We start from the raw sequence: 17,426 nt of genomic DNA, 5'->3' as shown, positions 1-17,426 counted from the left end.
GGGGAAATCCTGGAAAGAAGAGGAGCACAAAGTGGGTAAGTCTCCAAATAAGTCTATAGGCATATATACACATATTTGGGGCCTTACCCACTCCGTGCCCCTCTTCTTTCCAAAGATCTGGCCTGACCCTTTAACATATAAGAACAGAGCTGACTCCAGGGAGGCCAGTGGAAAGCAGAAGATAGAAAGCCAAAAGAACTGAGCAGAGATTTCAGATGTTTCCCACCACATGGGTATAGAATTAGAAGTTTGAATCTCTCCAATTTACAGAGATTTGGTAAACACCCCAGGCTTTCCACTGAAACCTCAGAAGTGCCATACCTTAACAGTAAAGGCTGTTTCTCAAGACTAAAGGGTCTGGCCCAAGATTCATTGGCAAAACAAAATAAACCCAATAGCCAACAACTGGAAACAACATAACCGTCCGTCGGCATGGATGAACGAAACACAGGGGAAAAATGCAGTACAGGCTGACCATCCCAAACCCAAAAGTCCAAAATCTGACATGCTCCAAAGTCCAAAACTTTTTAAGGACTGACATACAGCTCAAAAAGAATGCCCACTGGAGCCTTTCGGATTTTAGATTTTTGTGTTTAGGATGTTCAGTCAATAAGTATAATGCAAAGATTTCAAAATCCAAAAAAATCAAAATCCAAAACACTTCTGATGTCAAATAATTTAGATAAGAAATACTCAACCTTTTTTTTTTTTTTTTTTTTGAGATGGAATTTTACTCTTGTTACCCAGCCTGGAGTGCAGTGGCATGATCTTGGCTCACTGTAACCTCTGCCTCCCAGGTTCAAGCAATTCTCCTGCCTCAGCCTCCTTGAGTAGTTGGAATTATAGGAGTGTGCCACCACACCTGTCTAATTTTTGCATTTTTAGTAGAGACGGGGTTTCACCATGTTGGCCAGGCTGGTCTCGAACTCCTGACCTCAAGTGATCAACTTGCCCCAGCCTCCCAAAGTGTTGGGATTACAGGCATGAGCCAGCATGCCTGGCCAAAAAATACATATTTAAAAAGAACCAGATAGAACATTTATAATTCAAAATACAATATTTGAAATAAAAAATTCACTGGTTGGGCTTACTATCAGAAGAAGAAAGAGTGAGTGACATTGAAGATAGATCTAAATTATCTAATTTGAAGAATAAAAAGAGAGAAAAGATTGTCTCACTGACTTGTGGAACTTAAGTCATGTAATTTCAGTTCCAGAAAAAGAGATGAGAATGGGACAGAAAAAGTATTTGAATTTCATAAATTTGATGAAAAACCTCATTAGAAATCCAAAAAGTTTAGCAAAATCCAAGTATGAGAAATACAAAGAAAACAATACCTAAACATGTCATAATCAAACTACCAAAAACCGAAAAGAAAGAGAACGTCTTGAAAGTAGCCGCAGAAAAAGACCTATTTTAACAGACTGCATATAGAGAAACAATACACATGAAATCTGACTTCTCATCGGAAACCATGGAGCCAGGAAACAATAAAATACCATCTTTAAAGTGCTGAAAAATAAACAAAAACCTGTCAGTCTAGTGAGATAAAGATCTTTTCGGATAAGTGAAAGCAGAGAGCATTAATCGCCAGCAGACCTACAGAATAAGAAATGCTGCTGGAGGCAGTGGCTCACTCCCAGTCATCTCGGCACTTTGGGAGGCTGAGGAAGGAAGATTGCTTCAGTCCAAAATGTGCCACAATGCCTGGCTAATTTTGTATGTGTGTGGAGACGGAGGGTCTCATGTTCCCCAGGCTGGTCTCAAACTCCTGGGCTCAAGGGATCCTCCTGTCTCAGCCTCCCAAAGTGCTGACATTACAGGCATGAGTCACCATGCCTGTCCCCCAAAAGTTAGATCTGTAGAAAGATATGAAAGAACACTAGAAACAGTGAGTATATGGACAAATATATGAACAAATTTTTTTATCTACTTTTAATTGACTGGTAAACAAAATAATATTTTGTTATGGAGTTTTTTTTTTTTTTTTTTTTTTTTTGAGACAGAGTTTCACTCTTGTTACCCAGGCTGGAGTGCAATGGCGCGATCTCGGCTCATCGCAACCTCCGCCTCCCGGGTTCAGGCAATTCTCCTGCCTCAGCCTCCTGAGTAGCTGGGATTACAGGCACGCGCCACCATGCCCAGCTAATTTTTTGTATTTTTAGTAGAGACGGGGTTTCACCAAGTTGACCAGGATGGTCTCGATCTCTTGACCTCGTGATCCACCCGCCTCGGCCTCCCAAAGTGCTGGGATTACAGGCTTGAGCCACCGCGCCCGGCCTTGTTATGGAGTTTTTAATGCATGTAGAAGTAAAATGTGTGGCAACAATAGCATAAAAGACAGGAGATAAATTGAATTCTATTGTTAGAAGGTTCATATCTTTTTTTTTTTTTTCTTTGAGACAGAGTCTCCCTCTGTCACCCAGGCTGGAGTGCAATGACGCGATCTCTGCCTCCCGGATTCCAGCAATTCTCCCACCACAGCCTCCTGAGTAGCTGGAATGACAGGTACCTGCCATCATGTCCGGCTAATTTTTGTATTTTTGTAGAGATGGGATTTCATCATGTTGCCCAAGCTGTTCTGTTTTTTTTCTTTTCTCATGGAACACTTCACAAATTTGCGTGTCATCCTTGCACAGGGGCCATGCTAATCTTCTCTGTATCATTCCAATTTTAGTGTATGTGCTGCCAAAGCAAGCACATTTTCTTTTTTTAAAGACAGAGTCTTGCTCTGTTGCCCGGGCTGGAGTGCAGTGCACAACGCCCAACTACATTTTGTATTTTTAAGCTGACATGGGGTTTCACCATGTTGGCCAGGCTGGTCTTGAAACTCTTGACCTCAGGTGATCTGTCTGCCTCAGCCTCCCAAAGTGCTGGGATTACAGGTGTGAGCCATTGTACCCAGCCCATATCTTTTACTCTAAATAAACTGTGATAGGTTATGGATGTGTATTGTAATCCCCAGAGCAACCACTTAAAAATACAGGAAGTAAGTAAATTTAAATGAAGTACTAAAAATATTTGATTAACCTGAAAGAGGACAGAAAGAAAAAAGAGAACAAAAAACAGATGGGACAAAAAAGAAACACAGCAAAATTGTAGATCTAAATCTAAGCGTATAAAAACTGCATTAAATATATATGGACTAAACATTCTAATTAAAAGAATAAAAAAGTAAGACAACTTTATACTGCCTTCAGAAAATGCACTTTAGGCAGGGCACAGTGGCTCACACCTATAACCCTAGGACTTTGGAAGGCAAAGGTGGGCTGATCACCTAAGATCAGGAGTTCAAGCCTGGCCAACATGGTGAAACCCCGTCTCTACTAAAAATACAAAAATTAGTTGAGCATAGTGGCGGGCACCTGTAATCCCACCCAGCTTCTCGGGAGGCTGAGGCAGGAAAATTCCTTTTTTTTTTTTTTTTTTTGAGACAGAGTTTCACTCTTGTTACCCAGGCTGGAGTGCAATGGCGCGATCTCGGCTCACCGCAACCTCCACCTCCTGGGTTCGGGCAATTCTCCCGCCTCAGCCTCCTGAGTAGCTGGGATTACAGGCACGCGCCACCATGCCCAGCTACTTTTTTGTATTTTTAGTAGAGATGGGGTTTCACCATGTTGACCAGGATGGTCTTGATCTCTTGATCTTGTGATCCACCCATCTCGGCCTCCCAAAGTGCTGGGATTACAGGCTTGAACCACCGCGCCTGGCCAGGAAAATCCCTTGAACCTGGGAGACAGAGATTGCACTGAGCTGAGATCACACAACTGTGCTGAAGCCTGGGCGACAAAGCAAGACTCTGTCTCAAGGAAAAAAAAAAAAAAAGCACTTTAAAACACAGATTGTTAGAAAATAAAAGAATGGGCTGGGTGCGTTGGCTCACACCTGTAATCCAAGCACTTTGGAGGCCAAGACCGGTGGATCACCTGTGGTTGGGAGTTCAAGACCAGCCTTACCAACATGGTGAAACCCGTCTTAAAAAAAAAAAAAAGAGGCCAGGCGCGGTGGCTCAAGCCTGTAATCCCAGCACTTTGGGAGGCCGAGACGGGTGGATCACAAGGTCAAAAGATCGAGACCATCCTGGTCAACATGGTGAAACCCCGTCTCTACTAAAAATACAAAAAATTAGCTGGGCATGGTGGCGCGTGCCTGTAATCCCAACTACTCAGGAGGCTGAGGCAGGAGAATTGCCTGAACCCAGGAGGCGGAGGTTGCGGTGAGCCGAGATTGTGCCATTACACTCCAGAGCGAAACTCCGTCTCAAAAAAAAAAAAAAAAAGAAAGAAAGAAAAGAAAAGAATGGAAAAAGATATTATGAAAACTGTGAGCAAAAGAAGGCTGGTATAGTTAAATTAATGTCAGAGAAGTAAAACTCAAGACAAAGATTGTTATCTGAGATAAAGAAGGACATTCCAGGCCGGGCGCAGTGGCTCATGCCTTTAATCCCAGCACTTTGGGAGGCCGAGGCGGGTGGATCACGAGTTCAAGAGATTGAGACCATCCTGGCCAACATGGTGAAACCTTGACTCTACTAAAAATACAAAAATTAGCTGGATATGGTGGTGTGTGCCTGTGATCCCAGCTACTTGGGAGGCCAAGGCACGAGAACCACTTCAACCCAGAAGGTGGAGGTTGCAGTTAACTGAGATTGCATCACTGCACTCCAGCCTGAGCAACGGAGCAAGAGTGTCTCAAAAAAACAAAAAAACAACTAAATGGTACTAGTCGAAGGACAAATAGGTTAATGGGATGGAAACAGGCCCATGAGAATACGGTCAATTGTCAGCATCCCCTTTTGGATTGTAAGCTTTGTATCTGGGTCTGTATTTGCCTGGTTTCCGGCTGCATCCCCAGAGCCTAGAACAGAGCCGATTACTTAGTGAGTATAAAGTAACTGAATAACCAGAGCCTAGTACATAGTAGGTGCCCAATAAATATTCATTGAATAAATGCATTTTAAGAAATGGGGTGGGCAGGGCCGGGCGCGGTGGCTCAAGCCTGTAATCCCAGCACTTTGGGAGGCCGAGGCGGGTGGATCACGAGATCAAGAGATCAAGACCATCCTGGTCAACATGGTGAAACGCCGTCTCTACTAAAAATACAAAAAAGTAGCTGGGCATGGTGCGCGTGCCTGTAGTCCCAGCTACTCAGGAGGCTGAGGCAGGAGAATTGCCTGAATCCAGGAGGCGGAGGTTGCAGTGAGCCGAGATCGCGCCATTGCACTCCAGCCTGGGTAACAAGAGCGAAACTCCATCTCAAAAATAAATAAATAAATAAATGGGGTGGGCAACAATCTGGTCCTCTCCCAGGGCCAAACTATATGCTTTTTACACATTTTATTTATTTATTTTTGAGACAGAGTCTCGCTCTGTCGCCCAGGCTAGTGTACAATTGTGTGATCTCAGCTCTTTGCAACCTCCACCTCCCAGGTTCAAGCAATTCCCCTGCCTCAGCCTCCTGAGTAGCTGGGATTACAGGTGCCCGCCACCATACCCAGCTAATTTTTGTATTTTTAGTAAAGACAGGATTTCACCATGTTGGTCAGGCTGGTCTCAAACTCCTGACCTCAGGTGATCCATCCCCTTCAGCCTCCAAAGTGCTGGGATTACAGGTGTGAGCCACCGCAACTAGCCCAAACTGTATGCTTTCAGATATGCTCATTCTGGAGGATGAGTGATCACCCTACCTTACTGGATTCCCACTTCTAGTTCCCTTTTCTGGAATCCTCTCTTTCCTTTCCTTTATCCAGAAAGTCAGCACTACTGGCTCCCTGATCTGCACTGTCCCCAACCCTCCACCTACTGTGGATCCTCCAAAATTCAGAAAGCAGATCATGCTAGGGGCTCTAGAGATTCTCCTCCAGCAGAACCAAGATGGAGGAAGAATGAGAGACTGGGCCAGAATTGCCCCCTTGGTAGGGTGATTACCTGCACAGGGTTGCCCAGATGGCAGTGGGTAGGGGTTTCCTGGGACATAGGACTATGAGTTTTTAAACCAGGACAGTCCTGAGCAGGATGGTTGGACACCACCCCTCGTGGGAATCCTCCAGCCTCCTTGATCAGAAAGGGATGGACTATACCTCTCCCATGGCGGGGACTGCCAACCCTAGGGTCAGCAGTCTTTTTGCAATGATTGGTTTAAATGTCCAGAGCAAAGATGGCTCCATATCCTCACCCCAAAACTGGGTCTGAAGCTTAGGAAGAGCTAGGTAAATAGTTGGATGACAGCATGCTTAGGAGCAGAGAAAAGGCCCTGCCCTCTGGGACTCCCTAAACCCAAGGTGGGCTGTGTGTTGACAGCTACATCCCCTCCTTCCTGCACACTTCGCACCTCTCCCAAGCAGGGAGATGCCTTTCTTTCCCCATCTAGCCCCATTGTACCCCTGCCCACCCTGCGCATTGTATCAAGCACCAGCATATTTCTGCAGTCAACATTTATGGACGTTTTAATTATTTTTATTAAAGTATTTTTTCAAAAGTTTCAATATAGAATGTTAGTAAGGGAAAAGTCAAAGCCCCACCCCACCCATCCCACACCGCCCTATCCCCTCCCTCTTAAAAACACTTCATTTTCACCTTTTCTGCTTTTAGCTATGATGGCTTGTGCCACAAATCCAATTGATATGCATATACCTCAATTTCTTGATTTATCCATTTGAATTAACATTTGATAAATTAATTAACAATTTCTCGATTTATCCATTTGAATTGACTCTTCTCAAGAAAAAAGATATGTGCTCACTTATGTTAATGCTCATCTCCCAATCCTTGTTACAGTGTTAGTTTATTCTCCTGTTGACTGATGATTGCTTAAAACTTTTATTTCCATTTCTATCCACTTTATAGTATCTGCCTTTTTTTCCCCCCTTTTCTTTTACTTTTATTTTATTTTTTTGTAATACAGATGGGGTCTCAACATGTTGCCCAGGCCGGTCTTGAACTCCTGGGCTCAACTGATCCTCCTGCCTTGGCCTCCCAAAGTGCTGGGATTACAGGCATGAGCCAGTATGCCTGGCCAAGATAGTATCTCTTGATTTATGCTATGTAAAATGAAAAAGTTAGCATCTGTGCGATGTTTGATCTCTTTTCCTGTACTTCAGCCTTCTGACACTGATAGTTATACTCTTATATTGCCAAGAGTTATAATATTTACATATGTTCCATAACTATAATTAAGTCTTCCATGTTTTATCTAGAGAGTAATCCCACTCATTTAAATCCAATAAATAGCATTTTCAATATTACAATAAGAAAAAAATTCTAATTTGAGATTATATTGGATTCATAAAACAAGAAAGGGCATTATGCTAATAAAGACATCAATTAGACAACATCAAAGAGTCCTGGGAAATAAAAAACATGATTGCCCAGATGAAAAATAGAATTAAAAAGTATAGAAGCTACGGCCAGCAAATGAGGAAGTACTGAAAAAAAAAAAGGAACCCGAAAGAGCTCTCAACAGCCAAAACCGGAACAGTACAAGCAAAAAAATAAATGATGTCATATTGGATTGTAACCCAAAGTATAAAATAAATAAACATGAGTCTGGAGTGATCTAAATACATGGTTGAATAAATAAATACACGGTGGGAAAGGACAGATCTTCCTTACAGAGGAATACCAAATAGTATATAGATATACTGTCCCCTCCAGATGGAGCTGAATTGGCCCTGCCCCCTTGAATGTGTCCTGGACTTAGTGACTCATTTCCAAAGACCAGAGTACGGATAGGGGAAAAAATAGTAACTTTAAAGTGGAAAAATCTGGCAAACGCTGCTTTAATCAAGTGATCAAGGTTATGTCACCAGCTGATGGCATGTGATGAGCTGGACACTCCACCTTTGTTATATTCTCCCCCAAAATGCCTAACTCCAGTCTAATTACGAGAAAAATTCCAAATTGAGGAACATTCTATGGAATACCTTACCAGCCCTCTTAAAACTGTCAAAGTGACTTTAAAAAACAAGGAAAGACTGAGAAATTATCACAGAGAAGACCAAGGAGACATGAGGACTAAATAGAGTGGGGTATACGGGATTGGGTCCTGAAACAGGAAAGGACATTAGTAGGAGAACTAGTGAAAATCTGGAGCTTCATTAATAGTAATACATAAATGTTAGACCAGGCGCAGTGGCTCACGCCTGTAATCCCAGCACTTTGGGAGGCCGAGGCGGGTGGATCACAAGGTCAGGAGATCGAGACCATCCTGGTTAACATGGTGAAACCCCGTCTCTACTAAAAATACAAAAAATTAGCTGGGCGTGGTGGCGCGTGCCTGTAATCCCAGCTACTCAGGAGGCAGAGGCAGAAGAATTGCCTGAACCCAGGAGGCGGAGGTTGCGGTGAGCTGAGATCGCACGATTGCACTCCAGCCTGGGTGACAAGAGTGAAACTCCGTCTCAATAAATAAATAAATAAATAAATAAATGTTAACTTCTTAGTTTTGATGGAATGCGGTTACATAAGATGCTCACGTTAGAGGAAAGTGGTGAAGGGTATATGGGAACTTTGTATATTATCTTTGCAACTTTTTTTTTTTTTTTTTTTGAAACAGAGTCTCACTCTGTTGCCCAGGCTGGAGTAAAGTGGCACCATTTCAGCTCACTGCAGCCACCTCTGCCTCCCAAGCAGCTGGAACCACAGGTGCCTGCCACCACGTCCAGCTAATTTTTGTATTTTTAGAAGAGATGGGGTTTTACCCTGTTGGCCAGGCTGGCCTCGAACTCCTAACCTCAAATGATCCACCTGCCTTGGCCTCCCAAAGTTCTGGGATTACAAGTGTGAGCCACCATGCCCAGCCTTCTTCAAATCTAAAATTATTCCAAAATAAAAAATTTACTTTAAAAAGTGGCTGGGCACGGTGGCTCACGCCTGTAATCCCAACACTTTGAGAGGCCAAGAGAGGCGAATCATCTGACGTCAGGAGTTTGAGACCCTGGCTAATTAGAGAAACCCCATCTCTCCACTAAAAATACAAAACCTAGCTGGGTGTGGTGGCACATGTCTGTAATCCCAGCTACTCGGGAGTCTGAGGCAGAACAGAATTGTTTGAACCTGGGAAATGGAGGTTGCAATGAGCCAACGGCACTCCAGCCTGGGCAACAAAATGAGGCTCTGTCTAAAAACAAAAGTTATATAGTTCTCCAAAAATATAGAAACAAAAAATAATGTTTTATTTTACTTTCTGTTTTTGAGATGGAGTTTCACTCTGTCGCGAGGCTAGAGTGCAGTGGCGTGATCTAGGCTCGCTGCAACCTCCACTTCCTGGGTTCAGGTAATTCTCCTGCCTCAGCCTCCTGCATAGCTGGGATTACAGGCACACACCACTATGCCCAGCTAATTTTTGCACTGTATTTTTAGTAGAGATGGGTTTTGCCATGTTGGCCAGGCTGATCTCAAACTCTTGACCTCAAGTGATCTACCTGCCTCTGCCTCCCAAAGTGCTGGGATTACAGGCGTGAGCCACCACGTTAGCCCACTTTTTTTGTTTTTGTTTTTGGTTTTTTTTTTTAAAGACAAGGTCTCACTCTGTCGCCCAGGCTGGAGAGCAGTGGCACAGTCATGGCTCATGGCAGCCTTGACCACCCAGGCTAATATGATTCTTCTACCTCAGCCTCTCAAGTAGCTAGGACTACAGGTGCATGCCACCATACCTGGCTAATTTTTTACTTTTTGTAGAGACGGGGTCTCACTATGTTGTCCAGGCTGGTTTTGAACTCCTGGCTTAAGTGATCCCCTGGCCTCAGTTTCCCAAAGTGCTGGAATTACAAACTTGAGCCACCATGCTCAGCCATAATTTTTTTAAATAGGGGGAAAACATCAAGTCATAAAGCATTAATTAAGGAGATCTGATACCTGTTTAATGAGAATTCCAGAGAGAAAAAAGAAAATAGAGGTAAGAAAATAATCAGAGAGATAATAGAAGAAAATTTCCAAGAGCAGTAACAACAAAAAAATGAGTCTTTAGGTTAAAAGTGTCCATTGAATGATGAGCAGAATCCTAGGGATTCATGAGGTTTCAGAAAGTCTAAGCCCTTCTGGAAAGTAGAAACAAACAAACATGATCTGTAAGGGAATAAAGATCAAATTAGCACAGGGCTTCTCTGAAGCTAGAAGCTATAAAACAATTGTCTGCATAGTTCTAAGGGGAAATGGTTTTGAACAGCTAAGCCACAACACAAGTTTAGGGGCAAAATTGTGAGAACTAATAAAATTTACCTCCCACACATTCTTTTCTTCTTCTTTTCTTTTTTCTTTTTTCTTTTTCTTTTCTTTCTTTTTTTTTTTTTTTTTTTTTTTTTTTTTTTTTTTTTTTTTTTTTTGAGATGTGGTCTCACTCTGTCACCAGGCTGGAGTGCAGTGGCACCATCTCAGCTCACTGCAACCTCCAACTCCCAGGTTCAAGAGATTCTCCTGCCTCAGCCTCCTGAGTATCTGGGATTACCGGCAATTGCCACCAGGCCCGGCTAATTTTGTAGTTTTAGTAGAGATGGAGTTTCACTGGGTTGGCCAGGCTGGTCTACGAACTCCCGACCTTGTGATCCACCCGCCTCGGCCTCCCAAAGTGCTGGTATTACAAGCATGATCCACATGCCCGGCCTTCTTTTCTTTTCTTTTTTTTGAGACTTGCTGTGGCCCAGGCTACAGTGCAGTGACACCATCACAGTTCGCTGCAGCATCGACCTTCTGGGTTCAACTGATGGTCCCACCTCAGCCTCCCAAGTAGCTGGGACTACAAGTGTGCATCACCACACCCGGCTAATTTTTGTATTTTTTGTAGAGATGGGGTTTCTCCATGTTGCCCAGGCTGGTCTCGAACTCCTGGTGCTCAAATGATCTGCCCATCCCAGCCTCCCAAAGTGTGAGCCACTGCACCTGGCCCACCACATGCTTTTGCTGAAAAAAATTATTTCAGATTGTAATCCAGAAAAAAAACAAAAAATCAGATATAATGTAGTGCTTTGATTCTCAAAATACAGTTCCAGAAGCAGCATCTGGGAAGATGTTAAAAATGCAAACGCAGCCGGGTGTGGTGGCTCACACCTGTAATCCTAGCACTTTGGGAGGCAGAGGATGGCAGATCTCAAGGTCAGGAGTTCAAGACCAGCTTGGCCAACACGGTGAAATCCTGTATCTACTAAAAATACAAAAATTAGCTGGGCGTGGTGGCAGGTGCCTGTAATCCCAGCTCCTAGGGAAGCTGAGGCAGGAGAATTGCTTGACCCTGGGAGGTGGAGGTTGCAGTGGGCTGAGATCACACCACTACACTCCAGTCGGGGCAACAGAGTGAGACTCCATCTCAAAAAAAAAAAAAAAAAAAATGCAAATGTAGGGCCCATCCCAATCTATTGAGTTGGAAACTCTGGGGGTTGAGGGCAGCAGGCTGTGTTTTACCAGCCTTCCAAGTGATGTGGCACATGCTCAAATTTGCAGACCCCAGAGTTGTGGATGGTGCTGTCAGCCCCCTTAAATCCCCTTTACCAGACTGCTGCACCCATTCCCAGCTGCTGTGAGTTCCTGTGCAAAATGCCCCCTGCCTCAAGGTGGGACCAGGCGGAAGCTGGTCTCCAGCCAAGAACACTTCCTAGCTGAGCTTTCTTCCCCTCCGTATCCTGCTTCCCTCCCTCCTCTTCTATTGAGATCACTCCCTCAGTTGGTCACTGTCACCAAAATCCCTGTCCCAGCCTCTGCTTCCTGGGGAGCCTGACCTAAGTCCCATAGTCACCAAGAAACAACATAACCAACTCACATACACATTGAAAAAGAAATCCCACAATAATAACTGCTAGGAAATATTTTATTTAAATTAGAACATGGAAGCAGAAGACTCCAATAACAGTCTAAAACGCTTTTAAGAAAAAGTGGATTTCGGTCCATAGATAGTACAGTTAAGACGCTAGAAGCTCTTAGTCATATGGTAAAGAAAGAACACAGTCCTTCTCTCAAAAAGGAATAGGAAAAGTGTAAGAAACTCCAGGAAAAACACAAAACTATACCAGAAAATTGTGATCCAAATATGAAACTGTGCCATGATTTTAAGCAATTGATATGTAAGGACAGAGAAGAACTTAAACTGAACATTTAAAATATTTCATTTTTTTCTGTATTGACTTTATTTGATTTGACTTTGAGAAAAAGTTCAACATATGCCAAAGTAGAAAATAAATTGCAAAATGAACGTGGTGTACCCATCATCACTCAATTTCAGTGGTTAGCAAGATCAAGTCAATCTCAAATATCTAGTCAATTTTCAAATTTCCCTAAATATCTTATTTTATTTTTCTTTTTACTGTTGGCATGTTTAAATCTGGACCCAAAGTATATTTATCACATTTAGTTTATGTATCTCTCTTATATCTCTCCCAGGCTACAGTTGAACACTCCCATTTAGTCAGCCTCAGTTTAGGGACCTGGAATTATATGTGCTTCTCTACTGATCCAAACCTCATCCAAAATCTACAGTGACTGTTTTGTTCCTGCTTAAAGGCCAAATTCCTTGTCTTAGTCACTATGCCTCTTGAAATAACCATTTGAATTGCTTCCAAGTTCAGACTGCTTTAACCTTTTTCAAATCTTCAGGTTTTTTTAGAGTCAAAAGATTATCTCCACTTTCTTTAGGTCTTAAAGGACCTTTTCTTGGTGGTCCAGTCAATATAGAAATTTGAGATCCCCTGTTCCTGCAGAAACACTGAAGCAGGTGTCCAGGGTCTAGAAATTTTCTGTATCTTTCTGTTTACCAAACTTTGTTAAGAGCTCCCCTGGTTACACAGGCTATGGATACTTGAGTGCCAGATGGGATTAAAGATAGCAAAACAATGCTCTAATTTATATCTGAACCTCTCAGAAAGTTCAGAAAGTTTAGGTTAGGAGCCAAAAGGTGTTTGGAGCTGTATCCATAAAAGATCCTCAGGAAGAAGCCGGGCGCGGTGGCTCAAGCCTGTAATCCCAGCACTTTGGGAGGCCGAGGCGGGTGGATCACGAGGTCGAGAGATCGAGACCATCCTGGTCAACATGGTGAAACCCCGTCTCTACTAAAAAAAAACACAAAAAAATTAGCTGGGCATGGTGGCACGTGCCTGTAATCCCAGCTACTCAGGAGGCTGAGGCAGGAGAATTGCCTGAACCCGGGAGGCGGAGGTTGCGGTGAGCCGAGATCGCACCATTGCACTCCAGCCTGGGTAACAAGAGCGAAACTCCGTCTCAAAAAAAAAAAAAAAAAAAAAAAAAGATCCTCAGGAAGAATCTTCAGCTGGGGACGCCAGGTTTTGTTGTAAAGAGCCCTTGACCATGAACATGAATGAGATGGCTGCCTTCGGGCACAGACTGCCTCATGGAAGCTCTGCTTCCTGCCCTGCCCTGAGTCCTGGGGTCTGGACTTTACCTCTTCTCTCTCTTTATTGGGGTGGTTGGTTATGAGGGGTGGGGAGCAGGAAGGGCATACAGGGCTGGAACTACATGAAAGGAGCTTTAGTCTCAGCTGTCCAAGACCTCCCAGCTAGTAAGTTGTCAGGCCACGATTAGAACCCAGACTGGTCTGGTTTCAGATTTTAACCCCTTGTCCCTTCCCTGAAACCTGAGAGACCAGGAAGCAAAAGCCATAATGCTGACTTGGGTATTCACTCACTCAGGGACTCCCCGAATCAGAATGGCCACGTTCCTTGCAGTTAAACAGTTGACTTGCAAATATCAACAGACACACCCAGACACATGAAAGCAAAAGTCAACAAACCAGCTAACAAAAGCGGTCCTTTGGACAGATGAGAAAATTCAAATAATTACTCAGGTCAACCTCTTCACTGTTGTTCTAGATGCTTGGGGAACTGAAATCTTAGCCAGCTAATTTTTTGTTGGGGGAGGAAAGGCGGGTAACATTTGGAATGTTCCAGACACTGTGCTGAAAACTGGGACAGCAAGATGAGAAGAGACAGTCCCTGCCCTCGAGAAAACTGTTCCTGTGCTTTATTCCTGTGAGCAATGAGCTCCTTGACAGCAGGGACAATTTTTCATCTCATCTCCATCCTCACTGCCTGCACGGGGCTGGTCTGGCACAAAATTACCACTCACTCCGTGAATGAATTTCAATTCTGAAAATTTTCCCATTTTCTCTGACACTTAATAATTCTTCAAGTATTTGGTAATTTTGTAAATTGTTAGAAAAGAGGAAATTGTACTCAGGGAAGGGAATTTAGAGGTAAAAGGATGCAAGCTGCTTGGTAGACATACTTTTCCTTTTCCTTTTTTTTTTTTTTTTTTTTTTTTTTTTTTTTTTTGAGACAAGGTCTTATTATGTTGCCCAGGCTGGTCTCCAACTCCTGGGCTCATGTGATCCTCCTGCCTCGGCTTCTCAAAGTACTGAGATTACAGGTGTCGGCCACTGTGTCAGCCAAGACATACTTTTTTTGTTTTTGTTTCTGAGATGGAGTCTGGCTCTGTTGACCAGGCTGGAGTGCAGTGGTGCAATCTCAGCCCACCACAACCTCCGCCTCCCAGGTCCAAGTGATTCTCCCGAGGCCTCAGCCTGCTGAGTAGCTGGGACTACAGGTGCACATCACCACGCCCGGCTAATTTTTGTAATTTTAGTAGAGATCAGGTTTCACCATGTTGGCCAGGCTGGTCTCAAACTCCTGACCTCAGGTGGTCCACCCACCTCAGCCTCCCGAAGTGCTGGGATTACAGGTGTGAGCCAACACGACTGGCCAAGATATACATGTTTTTGTTTGTTTGTTTGTTTGTTTGTTTTTTAAAGAGAAGGGAGTTTCACCATATTGGTCAGGCTTGTCTCGAACCCAGCTGATCTGCCCACCTCGGCCTCCCAAGTGCTGGGATTACAGGCGTGAGCTATCACGCCCAGCTTTTATTTTTATTTATTTATTTATTTAAAGATAAACTTTTGTGATGCCTTCCTGAGTATAAAGTAAGGGAAGCAGAGGTAGAGAACAGCCAGGCCTTAGAATGGCACCCTGGCCAGGCACGGTGGCTCACACCTGTAATCCCAGTGCTTTGGGAAGCTGAGGATCACAGGTTTGAGAACACTCTGACCAACATGGTGAAACCTTGTCACTACTAAAAATACAAAAATTATCAGCGCGTGGTGGTGTGCGCCTATAATCCCAGCTACTCCAGAGGCTGAGGCAAGAGAATTGCTTGAACTCAGGAGGTGGAGGTACAGTGAGCTGAGATTACACCACTGCACTCCAGCCCAACTACAGAGCAAGACTATGTCACACACGCACACACACACACACACACACACACGCATGCACACATGCACGCACACAGAATAGCACCCCTGTATATGCTGAGGAAAAAGCGCCATGACTTCTGGAAGAGGCAATGGGACCATCTGCTGCTTTCAAAGATCTCTAAGGATCCACAGCCCTGTGGCTGGGAAGGAGACAGAGTTTGAAACGATTGTCAGAAATAAATCTTCAAGCATCCAGGAGTGGGGTCATTCATTCATTCAAGATGTATTTATTGAGTACCTACTCTGTGCTATGTCCTTGTTTGAAGGACTGGGGATTCAACAATGAGTAAAAGTTTAAGAATCCCTAGGCCGGGCGTGGTGGCTCAAGCCTGTAATCTCAGCACTTTGGGAGGCCGAGGCGGGTGGATCACGAGGTCGAGAGATCGAGACCATCCTGGTCAACATGGTGAAACCCCGTCTCTACTAAAAACACAAAAAACTAGCTGGGCATGGTGGCACATGCCTGTAATCCCAGCTACTCAGGAGGCTGAGGCAGGAGAATTGCCTGAGCCCAGGAGGTGGAGGTTGAGGTGAGCCGAGATCGTGCCATTGCACTCCAGCCTGGGTAACAAGAGCGAAACTCTGTCTCAAAAAAAAAAAAAAAAAAAAAAAAAAATCCCTGCCGTCCAGGCACAGTTGCTCACGCCTGCAATCCCAGCACTTTGGGAAGCCGAGGCGGGAGGATCACCTGAAGTTGGGAGTTCAAGACCAGCCTGACCAACATGGAGAAAACCTCGTCGCTATTAAAAGTACAAAATTAGCTGGGTGTGGTGGCATATGCCTGTAATCCTAGATACTCAGGAGGCTGAGGCACGAGAATCGCTTGAACCTGGGAGGCGGAGGTCGCGGTGAGCTGTGATCACACCATTGCACTCCAGCCTGAGCAACAAGAACAAAACTCCATCTCAAAAAAAAAAAAAAAAAAAAAGAATCTCTGCCCTCCTATGGATCTTACATTCTAGTCAGGGAGCAGGAAAAGTTTAAAAATTAATACATAAAATTGTAAATGCACTTACTTGACCCAGAAACCTCACTTCTGAGGCTTTAGCCTAGAGCTTTGTCTGCACAGTAAAAAATGATGCAGGCACAAGGTTACTCATTGCAGTTCTGTTTGAAAGAGCAAAAGACTGAGCCCAGCTTTGAATTTTGAACCGCAAAACATTATCCATTCAAAGCAAAAGAAAAATTTAGGAAATTGTATAGGTTTTGTTGGATGGCGATAAATGTGTTATGGAGAAAAATGAAGCAGGGAAGAGACTGGGTAATGATGATATTTGAAAGTGATTGCTAGGGAAGGCCTAGCAGAGAGGGCCTGCGTGTGAGTAAACATCTGAAGAAGGTGAGTATACAGTGGCGCATTCCTCAGGCAGAGGGAACAGCAAGGGTCAAGACTCTGAGGCCTTTCAATGGCTGAAGAACAGCAAGGAGGCTAGAGGGAGCTGGAGTGGCCTGGGGGACACAGTACAGTTTTTTTTTTTAAGATGGGGTTTCACCATGATGGCCAGGCTGGTCTTGAACTCCTGAACTCAGGTGATCCACCCACCTCGGCCTCCCAAAGTGCTAGGATTACAGGCGTGAGCCACCGCGCCTGGCCTGACACAGTACAATTTTGAGCAGTTCCCTAGCGTTGGACATTTTGTGCCTTACAATATTTTGCTGTAGTGAATACTTTTGTGCATACCCAAAATCTCACCTATAGGAATGTATTTGCAGGATGATTTCCTAGAAGCACCAGAAGCGCAACTGCTGGGTCAGAGGGCAAGTGTATTTCAAATGTTTAAGAATATTACCAAATTGCCTTTCCTGTCAGGGCACTGACTATGTCATTTTATGACCATACAGAAACTATCTTTTTTAAAATTCAGAGAAAAATATAACACAGTGGTTGTCCTTGGTAATAAGAAACCATCATTTATGAAACATCTACTAGACATGTGTCAGGAACTTTACACATATTGCCAAAACCACTCAGGACACCTTTGAGGCACAGTAAATCAAGCATTCTGTCCAAGGCACCCACAAAGGAGGTGGCAGAACCGGAAATCAAGCCTCGGCCTCTCGGGATCCTCAGCTTGGGCCTGGACTTGCTCCTTGTCACCATGCGGAAGCTGCCACCCTGGTATGAGGAACTGGATTCCATCGTAACTCACAGCGATGCCACGTGACAGGTGTCTGCAGGGAAG

General features: G+C 44.0%; 1 non-coding gene across 1 annotated transcript; it reads right to left on the bottom strand.

Annotated features, from left to right (window-relative positions):
• Positions 1 to 2,594: 2,594 nt before the first annotated feature.
• LOC120364752 (U6 spliceosomal RNA) lies at positions 2,595 to 2,701 on the bottom strand. Its single transcript, XR_005579899.1, has one exon. It is a non-coding gene; the product is annotated as a U6 spliceosomal RNA (small nuclear RNA).
• Between the last annotated feature and the right edge of the window lie 14,725 nt (positions 2,702 to 17,426).

This window comes from Saimiri boliviensis, chromosome 6 (assembly GCF_048565385.1).
Source record: "Saimiri boliviensis isolate mSaiBol1 chromosome 6, mSaiBol1.pri, whole genome shotgun sequence".
NCBI classification, from domain to species: domain Eukaryota; kingdom Metazoa; phylum Chordata; class Mammalia; order Primates; family Cebidae; genus Saimiri; species Saimiri boliviensis.
This window is presented reverse-complemented; position numbering and strand designations above follow the sequence as displayed.